Source organism: Pteronotus mesoamericanus, unplaced genomic scaffold (assembly GCF_021234165.1).
Source record: "Pteronotus mesoamericanus isolate MK-2021 breed Mesoamerican mustached bat unplaced genomic scaffold, CSHL_Meso_final scaffold_54, whole genome shotgun sequence".
Taxonomy (NCBI): Eukaryota; Metazoa; Chordata; class Mammalia; order Chiroptera; family Mormoopidae; genus Pteronotus; species Pteronotus mesoamericanus.
Window position 1 is genome coordinate 16,837,018 of NW_026555321.1, and position 13,172 is coordinate 16,850,189.

Consider the following 13,172-nt stretch of genomic DNA (forward strand, 5'->3'; position numbering starts at 1 on the left):
CATAGTTGAAATCTGGTGAAGAAACTGAACTAACAGGCAAAACAGAGACAGGCTCATAGATGGAGAGCAGATGACAGCTAGTTGGTGAGGGGCGGGGGTGTTTGGGGGTGGAGGGTTTGAGCAAAAAAGGAAAAAGGACTCATGGACATGGACAACAGTGTGGTGATTGCTGGGGGAGGGGGTATAAAGGGACTAAATGGTAATGGAAAAAATATACAACAAAGATTAAACAAAATATAAAATAAGAGAAAAGAGAGTACTTACTCAATTGGAGATTTTTCTAGGCTTGCAGTAGTGTTGTTCAGAAATAAGGAGACTTTCTAAAATAAAGTGGTTTCAAATACTTGTGGAATTAGTGGTGAGATCTGTTTTCTAAAGTTTACTCTAGTTAATGAATTCAAATTACTTAATGTTATAAAAGTTAGCAAAATTAAAATTTAAGATCATTCATTTCCTTCTTTCATCCTTTAGAAGGATGCAAGTTACTGAGGTAGGTATGTATTTGAAATGATACAGTATACACTTTTTCTCTTAATCTTTGTCTTACCTCTTTCTCCTCCTGCCTTTTTGTTATTCCTTTCATGGCACAAGTAATGTGCCTAACTTCTAGATTAGAAACTTTGGGAATTTATTAAACTTATTTTTCTTCCATTTATATGTGTAGCTACCACCATTTTTCTCTTGTTCTTTTGTCTTTCAATCTCTCATTTTAATAGCTACTATACTAGTTTGTTTGTTACTACCCTGTACCTCCATTGGAATTATCCCTCTAAAATGCTAAGTACCTCATAATGGGTTCAGCCATTTTTCTTTGCTGCTCATGATTACTGACATTATCCAGTTTAGATTTCCTTTATTTCTTTTTGAGAAGCACATAATTAATAGGCAGTGAGATTAATAAAGGAACAGTAGTTTGGTAGTAAAGTATAAGTGACGGAGAAGTCATGAGCTAGCTACAAAGTAGAAAAAAAATAGATCTTAAATACTTGAGTCCTTTGTAGAGCTAAGTTATTATCTGTTCTCTCTCTATCTTAATTAGTTTTGTCCACGTCTGTTTTCAGAGAACTAAAGTTTCCTCAGAATTCTAGAATAACTTGGGACAGTGACTGCTTTTCATTGATTTGCCTCCACTGCAGTCAAGTATGGTTTGAGCTTTTATTTTTGCAGTTTGAGCAAGATAAATTACAGGTTTTATTGGACAAAAGGTGACAGGCAGTGATATTACTAAAAGCCAATAGATTTTAAAAAAAGGAACTCTGAAACAAATGGAATAACATAAGGAGTAGTAGTTAATGAGATGTTAAATAATTTAATAAGTCTGGAACTGAACATTTAGAATACAAAATAAAATTATGGACAATGCTTACAGTTCCAGCCTGTTTTATCTAAAATAATTACTTCAAAAATCTTATTTATTTTCATTCTGGTTACAGGAACATCCTTAAAAGAAGGGAATACTTTAATTACAAATACATTGTGTTATTGTGCTATGCAGGATGTCTGCCTTGAAAAGTCCCATGCCTTATATCTGACACAGGAAATGGACAAAAAGTAACACAGCGTTAAGGGAATTTTCCATCTGTTAGAGTCAGGTTGAATCTGCATTTTGTTCAAGGAAACCACAGTTCCTGGAATTTTCACAGAAAAATTCTCTTTTTACATTGGTCTCTGTTTTACCTGGAGCTTAGAATAGTGTGGGGTCTAACTTGGTACCAACTGTTTAGTGAAAAACGAGCGTGACTGGGAGTAAATAATGTTATATACTATTACACGATGAAAAGTCATTTCGGAAGTAAAGATATGTTTTATTAAGACAACTTGGAAAAGTTTAATTTAGAATGAAAGCCAGAGGAACATATTTATATTGTGTCGGTAGTTTTGGATCATTATCTGTTTAAAGGTTTATAAAATTAAGAGAATTCATGAAAGAGTGAACAATGGTCAGGTGAATTATGCTCATAGTTGCCTTTAAATGGATGTAGCACAACGTAAGATCATTTAGACCTTGGTTCAGATGCTGGGTTCCAATTCCAGCTTTATCAGGTGTTAGTGATTATATCTTGGACAAATTAGTGTCCTCAAACTCTTCCTAGCTGCTTTTAAATTTTTTTGGTGTAAGGTGAAGGTGAGGAGGCATTAAATGAAGAGGCTCTATTTAAGTATCAGTATCATAGCAGACTATTGACTTTATGGTTTCTAAAGTTCTTTTTCAAGCAACTTCATTGTCTTTAGCTTTTTATTCTCTATTTAGTCCTGATATAAGTCATGAGGTAAAAAACAAACCAGCCTGAGTGGATGTTTTCTTTGATTCGGCGGAATAAATTTTAAACTTTAATAAAGTTTAACTGCTCACTTTTAGCTTTTCTGCTAGGCCTTGAAAGAATAGTATCTGTCTTGAAATTTCAAAATTAAAAATTCAGTTAACCTTGGGTGAAAGTTTGGAGTTTTTAAATTTGTTAGAATCTCTAGGCTACTGGAACATTGTTATAGCAGCCCTGACTCCATGTGCTAGTGTGTGAGGTTAATTGGAACTACTGGGACAGTGATTGGAATGTAGTGACAGTTGTGGTTCATGTAGAAGGGAAGATGAACATACTTCAATTTTTTTAATGATCAGAAGCATCTAGAAATAGTCATGGCCAGGTAGCTCAGTTGGTTAAAGCATCATCCTGATACTCCAGGAATCTTGGTTAGATCCCTGGTTAGGGCACTTAGAAGTAGCAACCAGTGAATGCATCAATAAGTGAAACAACAAATTGGTGCTTCTCTCTGTCTCAAATCAATAACATTTTTTAAAAAATAAGTTAAAGAAAGTGCCTGGAAATAGAGTAAACATTTTCTGTCTTGAATGCTGCTTTGGTACCAGTGTATGTTCGCATTTACTGGTGTCATTGAGCAGGGTTGTATATACGCTTGTATTTCATTTTTGAGATGATTATTACTGTATTAGACCCTCTGACATATTCATAAGGTTCTTTATTAATCCACAATAGATTTTATTTAACCAAAGGTTAATTTTTGCAGCAAAATTTTCCTTCTGGACCATTCATTTTTCTTAAATAGTCCTATGTCTTTTGATATATGAGACTTAGTTTTTAATCATAAAACTAAAATCTGTATTAAGGAAAATCACATTTGTTGGAGACATTTTATGTATACTTAAAACGCCTTTGTTTAATAATCCCGCTTTCTATTGAAAGGGAACCTTGATTATAGTTCTTCAGAAGAATATCTGAAAGTTTAATATTAGGTGGGCACAATTTAGTTGGACTAAATTAAGGAATATATATGTTTAACAAATAATTTAAAAATTATGTATCTGAAGAATGAAAAGGAGTTCTTGCTGGTAGATATGTTTTAGAAAGATCAAGGAGACATCTATTTCCCTGTTGTATCAGAATCTTTGGGAAGAGGGTCTGCTTGGGAATCCCCATTTTTAAGAAGCTTCTCAGGTGATTTTTATGCATACCAAAGTTTTAGAACCACTGCTGAATTTTGTAGTGGCAGCTTTTAGGATATTGTTTCTTGTTGGTTCTTCTGTTGGAAGCTACTTTTCCCTAGTTGGAGGAAGAATGGAGGGTGAGCTGAATTAAATAGTTGTACCTGATGACCTGCCATGTCCTATACTGTGAACCTTCCAAAGCTTTCACCGTAGGTCTTAGTTTCTGCTCTAAGTCCTGTTTCATCTGGCACTCCGTGGTGAATGAACATGTTATGCTAATGGCGATGCACAACCTAGTGGACTGTGACAGAGGTTTTAACTGTTTCCTAAAAATGTCAGTACTTCCTAACAAGGGAGAAATTGCAGGTAAGGAAATGTCAGAGAATTTAGGTGGTCTTCTGGGTCCAGGATTGAAACTGAGGTTGATTTCTTTAAAGCTTAGCCTTGACACTCACTGTATGTGCTACCTTCCTATTTAGTGAAAAGAACATGGGTTGGTGGGCTCAGGTAATCTTGGGTTGGAAATAGGCCTCCATCACTTACTGGCTAACCCTCAGTGTCCTCATCTGAAAAGTAGGCATGATAACTGTTAAATCTCTAACGTTATGGTGAGGATTAATGTCCTGAAGCCCATATCTGGAGTGCCTCAGCATATTTTTATAGTTTTGTTCCAGAGTGGGCATTCCAATAAATGATGGTTCTTCCTCAGTCACAAGATGAGACAAATAATGCTTTATGGATTTAACCAATTGTAGGCTAAATGAATCTGTCAAATTATTAAATATATACTTACCTGTTCTGATGTAGTATGATGGCTAGAACGAGAAAGATACTGGGTGTGTGATGGGAGTTTCTATTTCACAGCTCATATCCTGGTAAATCCTGAATTTGATTCTAGCCCAGAGCATTCCTTTTTTTAAGTTGTTATTCAGTTACAGATGTCTCCATTCCCCCCGCCCCCGCATTGGTCTCCCCTGCCCCATCTAACCCCCATTCCCAAAGACAATCCTCACCCCATTGTTCTTGTCCATGGGTCCTTTGTACATATTCCTTGACTTGACCCTTCCCTTCCTCCCCAGGTTACCCGCCTCTCCCCTCCCCTCTGGTCACTGTCAGTTTGGTCTTTATTTCCATGTCTTTGGTTCTTTTTACTCGTTTGTTTTGTTGATTATGTTACACTTATAGGTGAGATCATATGGTATTTGTCTTTCATCACCTGGCTTATTTCACTTAGTATAATGCTCTCCAGTTTCATCCATGCTGTTGCGAAGGGTAGGAGCTCCATCTTTCTTTCTACTGTGTGAGCATCCCATTGCATAAATGTACCACTGTTTTTTGATTCACTCATTTGGGCACTTAGGCTGTTTTCAGCACTTGACTATTGTAAATAATGTTATGAACATAGGAATGTATAGGTTCTTTTGATTTGGTCATTCAGGATTCTTAGGCTATAATCCCAGCAGTGGAATCACTGGATCAAGAGGCAGTTCCATTTTTACCTTTTTGAGAAAATTCCATACTGTTTTCCACAGTGGCTGCACCAGTCTGCATTCCCACCGACAGTGTGCTAGGGTTCCCTTTCCTCCAGAACCTCGCCAGCACTTGTTTGTTGATTTATGATGGCCATTCTGACCTGTGCGAAGTGGTATCTCATTGTGGTCTTAATTTGCATCTCTTTGATGGCTAATGATGTGGAGCATTTTTTCATGTGTCTGTGAGCCCTCTGTATGTCCCCCTTGGAGAAGTGTCTGTTCAGGTCCTCTGCCCATTTTTTAATTGGATTGTTTGTCTTCCTGGTGTGGAGTTGTGTGAGGTCTTCATATATTTTGGAGATCAAACCCTTGTCCGAGGTATCATTGGCAAATATGTTTTCCCATAAGGTTGGTTCCCTTTTTATTTTGCTGATTTTTTTTTTTGAGCTATGAAGAAGAAGCTTTTTAATTTGATGTAGTCCCATTTGTTTATTCTTTTCCTTTATATAACTTGCCCTAGGGGACATACTGGTGACAATATTGCAGAGCATTCTTAAAGCTCCACATTCTTCTTACGTTGACATTGAAATGCCTACAGGACATTTTCAACAGGTCACCCCTTAACATGTTTAAATCTAAGCTTGGCCTCTGTTCCCAAAAACTGATCTTTGAGGGCTTGTGCATCAGTGAATGAAATTGCTATCCATCTGCATCCTCCATAAAATCTGATTTTTTACCAAGGTCTGCTGATTGTTACTCCATAAATCTATTTCTGCTTTCACTTCATCTTCATTCATCACCAACACCATAATCTAAGCTACTGTCATTGCACATCTAACTCCTCCCCTGCACCTCTCTTGCCCCTCTCTCTAATTCAACCAAATTCGGTATTTCTTCAGTATAAAATGTATTGCCATACCTTAGTTAACGCCCTGCTGTAGTTTTGCCTTAATTTGACTTTTTTCTACCCCATTTTGTTTCATATACATTTCCTCTCAAGTGGTGACTGGCCACTCTTCTCTTTTTTTGATTTTTGAATGTACTTTCATATAATGGGCTTTTAGACTGTTGAACTTGCTGTGCCCAGACTGGAACACTTTCCAGACCTTTCTGATCTCATATTAAAGTCTTTCTTTAGGTTTTTGCTGACCTCTGGGCTAAATCAGTCTCCTGTTATAACACTCTATTGGCTTCCCACCTCCCATATTTTTAATAGCATTTACCTCTTTTTGCAATTATGTACTTGCATGGTTACTGGGCACTACTGTCTGTTTTCAAAATAAAGTATAAGTTCTAGGCTGAGACAATTTCAGTGTCTTCAAACTGCCCTTACAACAGAAGAGAAATGTTAAAGTACATAGTTTTGTATACTGAAGTACATAACTAGGCAATGGACTACAAAGTGATTAATTCTAAAGTGAAGTAAGTACAGATAGAGTCACAGTGTTGGCATTTTAAGCGTTGTTATTCGGGAATACTTTAGTTACTGGAGCATTAGCTTGATCAGCCTCTAATTTTACTTTTTCTATTAAAACTAAATATATGTAATATTTTGAGTTTTGAATTCCCCAGTTCAGAGTAGGAGCTTCCAGAAGTTAATTGTACTTGAATGAGCTTTAGAATAAAAACTTTCCCCTTTCCTCACATCTGCACAACATTTGAAGTTTACAATTAAAAAAAAAAAAAGGTGGTTACATACTTTTTGAAGTTTACTATGAGGAATAAGTTAGCTGCATGAGGCATAAAAATTTTAAAACACTACAAAACTTACAAAGACAAGAAATCATAGATGTTGTAATAGGTGTCTCAGCTTGTAACGGTTAAAGAGGAATCAGGAAGATTATTCTAATATTGGAATTATATTTTTATGGGTTTTTTTTTTAGTATTTAGACTTTAATTTACTGCCTGCCGTGTTGGCAGATTCAAATGTTCTTATGAAAACCCTTAAGATTTTAGTATTTTCTTGAAAATTGGTTTAGTTCTTTGTTTACACTTAAAAATTAATGCTTTCAATAAGATTTGGTTTCCATCCATCCTGAATTCTCCCTAGGAGTATACAACTTCAAAAGTAAAGAGGCATAGTCAGCAGAAAAAAGAGGTGGTCTGAACATTTATGTGTTAAATATGCATGTTAATTAAGAAAAAAATTAGAAAAATATGAAAACAGATGTTACATAAATTATTTCAGTCCCAGGACAGTAGTAACTTATACACTGACAATAATTTTTATATGTGCATGTGTATATCTATTTCTAGATTTCTCAGTATTTATGCAATTCCATAAAGTATAACTAGAAAAAGAACTGGTATATCCTTTCAGTGAGACTGTGGTAAGCATTCCTTTTGCATATGGATTGCTGAGGAAGCCTGATTGTTTCATATAGCCTCTCTGTACAAATAATATTTGTGTCTCCTAATCTTGCCCATCGTGTTTTTCTTCCCTTCTTGATTTCTCTGATGGTGTGTCAGTGAGACATATTTTAGTGGACATATCCTGTCAGAACAAGAAAATAAATTACAATCCTGGCAGTGTAAGAAATGTAAAATTGACCTTGGTATAAAGTGTGTATTTCGAAATAAAACAAATTACAACTACTCAGGACACTGATTATAGTGTCAGTTTTTCTTTTGGTTACTTTCACACCTTCTGAAGAAATAGCCATTGTTCTCTGAATACTATTGACATGTTAGTATGACAGTATACATTTTGTTAACATAAATACATAGTCATCAAATATACATGTGTTGGAATATTTGAAAGATATTTGAATGTCTTTCACTTTTAAAGAGAATAAAAATGGTCTGTATTTTTACAAGGGAAAGTTGAGAAGTAGAGATGGTTTATTTTAGTGGTTGAGCAACTTTATTTCAACCATCGAGGAAAAACAAGTGATTATACTGCTGTCCAAGGAGCTGCTGACAATATTTAGGTATTTTCCATATGTATATTATGTAATTTAGAAATGTGTTGTTTATAACTTTTTCAGATAAGATTAAAAGTTAAAATAAGCAAATGCTGCATTTGAATGTCAGAAATCATTCTTTTAAACAAATGAAACATGTATTTAATAAAGAGCATAAAACATTTTTTAGAAATCTGTCTAGAGATTAGTCCTACATTTATTTGTATTCTTCAGGAATCCTACTTTGCTTTTGATTTTAGTAGTATATGATGCTAAAATGTATTTTAAGTAATTAATTTTTTGAATCTTAGTCGATTTCAGTTACTTCTATTATCCTAATACTTTTCAGTTCTGTGTTACTGATTTATGTTTCACATTATATTGCCTAATTACTCTTGACCTTTTGTATTTATGCTGAGCCACTGATGAGCTGTAACAGGTTATTGGGAGGAAAGTAAACTAATATAGAATGAAACCTAGAAGAGAGTGATAATGATATGTTTAGTAATTTATTAACATTAAGTTTTATACTTAAATTGGATAACTAAGAAATTCAGTTGTCCTTGCAGATTTTATGTAAAGATATATCTGTGTCAAATATGATTTGTGAAAGTACATTATTTTTTTCACTTGAAAATTTTATTTTATTTTATTTTTTAAATTTATTTACTTTTTAAATACATTTGTCTCTGCCTCCCCGCCACCACTTTCCCTTGCCCCCTCCCTCCTTCCCTCCCTCAGTTCTTCCCCTTTGGTTTTGTCCATGAGTCCTTGCTATATGTTCCTTGACTTTCCCCTTCCCTTCCCTTGATTTGTGAAAGTATATTATTAAAAGTGGTAAGATATTTAGGCAAAAAGTCTATGGAAATTAATTTTTAATTCACAAACAGTATTGCTGCACTGATATGTTTATTTTAATTTTATATCGTACTAATGCTTTGGAATCCACTTTCAGTGGGATTTTTTTTCACATTTCTGGTCAAATATCAAATTTCCATTTTTAATTTTATCTGATTTTAATACTTGATATTGTTTTATTATGTATTGGAATAGTGTTTGTTATTTCAACACTTTATTTTATTGCCACTAAATGAAGTTGTATGATTTGTTTTATATTGAGGTATTTTGAAATTGTTTTGGTATTATAATGCCTTTTATTTTAGGTATTAATAAATGACTCCCTTTCTTTCTGTAGTTAAAATAGATTATGGAAAGAATGATTAATGGGTAGACTACCATTTGTCCTCTTAGAACATAAAATAATATGACAAATATTTTCAGCCTACCTTTTTTGTTTTTGCTTTGTTTTAGGGTTCCTCCTGGAACAGGAATATTTGAAGCTATTTTATTTATTTATTTTTCTAGGTATTTGCTGTTTTTCCAGCAGCTCAATTGAAGAAGAACTCTCCTCATCTTTATTTCTTGAGTTCTCCTTACTTCTCATTAGCCAACTGACACTTATATTTGGAGAACTCTTTTGTACTTATCGTTGAAGTCATCTTTGACCCATAACAAGAGCATGCATTTTCAAGTGTCAATTAGATTTGTGGATCAGTAAAATTCTTCTAAAAGGTAAGTGTATATTTATTCAAAATACATTTTAGCATTTAATATTATCATTACCAGTCTTAGTCTGTTCAGGCTTTATAACAAAAATACCATAGGCTGGGTGTCTTATAAACAACAGGAATTTTTCTGTTCTGGAGACTGGGAAGTCCAAGATCAAGGCACCAGCAGATTCTTTGTCCGGTGAGGAGTTCTGGTTTATTGACCATGACGGAATGAGAGAGCTCTCTGGAGTCTCTTTTTATAATGGCATTAATCTCATTCATAGGGCTGCACCCTCATGACCTAATCATCTCCCAAAAGCATCATTCCTAATACCATTATATTGGAAATTCAGATTTCAATATATGAGTTTTGGTACATAAACATTCATTTCATAATAATACCCTTATGTAGTAATATGTTCCATAGATTCATGCATGAAAAATTGTATGTGTATGTGTGTGTACATGTGTATTTTTTTTACAATTCTACTGGTTTTAGATTGTAGGCTCCTTCACGGTATAATGTCCTCTAACACTCCAAGTAAACAGATCTGTTTCTCTCCACCTCATATCTATTCAGCAGCTTCCTGGCTCTTCCTTTTCCTCATTTTTCTCTTATCTGAGTTTTCAGGGGGGCTTTAAAAATTTGTTCCAACCACGAAACTTTTAGCATTTCCCTTAGGGAATGCTTTCTGTGTCTCTGCCCTTTTCCCTTTTCTTCATCCCCTCCCTTCCTCTCTCCTTCCCTCCCTCTCAGCATTTGTTAAATTTGTTAAAGGAGTAACAAAAATAGAATGTTTGAACTTAGAGTTCAAGATAATCTCAGGTAGCATTTACAGTTTTTTCCTTTTTTACCACGACTCATAGTACAAAATAAAATTTACATTTCTGAGCCATTTCTGACATGTAGAAATGTACAAATGGAACTGAAACAAAAGATGAAACAGTTTTTACCTGACTACCTGGAATGTGTGCTGTGCTTTATTGTATTCTATTTCTTGTGTTTTATTGAATACATGCTGGTGCTTATGACTATCTAGTACTGGATCACTATTGTAATTTCAAAAACCATGCCTTAGATCACTTCTGTATTTGTTCATGACTGACTTGTTAGAAAGGTAAATGGAGTCAGGCAATTTGTTTTCTGTCTCTGACAAGCTGTTTTTAATTCTTTCTCCTCTGTGCTTCTCATCTTTCTCCATTCAGTACAAGCTATGAAATGATTTGGTGGAAGAACTGGGTAACTGCTGGGAAACACCGGCACTTGGTTCTTTTATATGTTAGGAGCACTGGTACACTAGAACTCAAAATCTGAATGGAGGATAGTCTTTGATCGAATTGTCCCTCATAGTAAAGTGTATATTCTGTATTTTCTTTTTCTTTGTTCCATCTATGTAAATTGTATATGTGTGTTGATATCCTTAAGTCATTCTTGATTTAAAACATTTTAAACTTTTTCAGTCCTCTATAACAGTTTAGAATAACCCAAATACTTTGCCAAAGTGGTTTCTCCTAGTACCCATTCCCGTTTTATTTAGCATTTTTATCCTTTTAATAAATTACAAGCATTTTTTTCTGATTATAAATGTAATATGTTGACTTAGAAAGTTTGGTATGTATAGAAAAGTTTTAAAAAAAAAGATAAAAATTATCCCTAATCCAAGGCAGCAAAAGCATTTCTAAGAGGGAGGTTCATAATGATAAGCTCCTACATTAAGAAAAAAGAGCTCAAATAAACAACCTGATTTTATACCTCAAGGACCTAGAATTAAAAAAGAACAAGCTAAGCACAAAGTTAGTAGAAGAAAGGAAATAAAGAGCACAGAAATAAATGAAACAGAGACTAAAATGACAAGAAAAGACTGTCAATGAAACTAAGGTGTTTATTTTAATAACGATAAAATAGACTAACCTTTAGCTAAGCATACTAAGAAAAAAAGGACTCAAATAAAATGAGGAATGAAAAAAGGAGACATTGCAACTGATACTACAGATATACAAAGGATTATAACAGAATACAGTGAACAATTATGTACTAACAAATTGCACAACCTAGAAGAATGGATAAATTTCTAGAAACACACAACTTACCAAGACTGAATCTTGAAGAAATAGATAACCTGAACAGACCAACTACTATAAGGACATTGAATCAGCAATTAAAAATCTCCCAACAAAAGTATATGACTACATGGTTTTTACTGGTGAGTTCTAGCAAACATTTAAAGTAGAATTAATGCCAGTTCTCATCAAACTCCACCAAAAAATAAAAGAGGAGGGAGCACTCCCAAAACCATTTTCTGAAGCCAGTGTTACCCTGATACCAAAACCAGATAAGGATGCTACAAGAAGAAAAAATTCCAGGCCAGTATCCCTGATGAACACACATGTAAAAATCCTCAACAGACCGAAATGGACTGAATTTACCAATACTTTAGTAAAAGGATCATACCCTATGATCAAGTGGGATTTATTCCAGAGGTAGAAGGATGCTTCAACATCCACAATCAGTGTGATAGACCACATTGGTAAAATGAAGGGTAAAAATCATGTGATCATCTCAATAGATGTTGACAAACAATGAATTCTTCATGATAAAAACACTCAACAAAGTGGGTATAGAGGGAATGTGCTTTAACATAGTAAAGGCCATCTATGACAAGTACACAGCTTACGTCATTCTCAATGGTGAAAAGCCCTTTAAGACCATGAATAAGACAAGAATAGCCAATTCATCACTTTTTTTTTTCCTCAAGGACCTGACCGTCCTTTACTTGGGCTATTTATCAGGGTGTTTTTTGCAATTAACAGCCATGAAGAACAAGGCAATGTTCCTCATGTACAAAGAACCAACCTTGCTATATTTATTTAGTTAGTTTTAAAATTTTTTTTATTTTTCTTCAATCTTGCCACTTTTAATTGACATAGTTCTGAAAGTCCTAGCCAGAGAAATCAGGCAAAAAAAAAAAAAAAAAAGAAATAAAAGGCACCAAATCAGAAAAGAAGTAACACTTTCTTTTTGTAGAGTTATGATATTTTATATAGAAAACCCTAAAGACTGGACAAAAACACTGTTGGAACTAATAATTGAATTCAGTAAATTTGCAGGATACAAAATCAATTTACAAAAATCAGTTGTACTCCTATATACTAATGATAAACTATCAGAAAGAGAAATTAAGAAAATAATCCTATTTACAATTGCATCAAAAAGAATAAAATACATCAGAATACATTTACCCAAGGAAGTGAAAAATCTCTGCACCGAAAATTATAAGACCTGATCAGAGGACTTGAAGAACACATATAAATGGATATTCTGTGCTTAAGGGTGGAAGAATTTGTATTGTTAAAATGTCCTTACAAAATGTCTACCCAAAGCAATCTATAGATTCAGTGAAATCTCTGTCAAAAGTCCAATGGCATTTTTCACAGAAATAGAAAAAATAATCCTAAAGTTTGTATGGAACCACAAAACACCTCAAAATAGCCAAAGTAATCTTGAGACCAGAGAATGAAACAGGAGGCTTCTTACTTCCTGATTTCAAACTACGGGGCCTGGCACAAATAATGCCCTTTTTTAAATTACAAAAACTTTTATTACTAAATCATAAGCATGTAATTCTGTAACATAACACTATCACACTCAAATACACCATATGACATTTAAGGTGAAATGTTCAAATTAAAAGTCTTAATTATTAGATCCATATTATTACCCTCCCAACCACACTCAAGCAGGCATTACTTCTGCCATACCCTGTATTTTACAAAGCCATAGTAATTTAAACGGTATGATATTGG

At 34.1% G+C, this 13,172-nt stretch overlaps 1 protein-coding gene across 1 annotated transcript in view; it reads left to right on the forward strand.

Annotated features, from left to right (window-relative positions):
* TBC1D5 (TBC1 domain family member 5) overlaps window positions 1–13,172 on the forward strand; it is a 490,954-nt gene that overhangs the window by 104,272 nt on the left and 373,510 nt on the right. The window contains exon 4 of the mRNA XM_054595215.1: window positions 9,184–9,390. The gene's annotated coding sequence lies outside the window, so the exon portion shown is untranslated. The remainder of the gene's footprint in view (window positions 1–9,183; window positions 9,391–13,172) is intronic.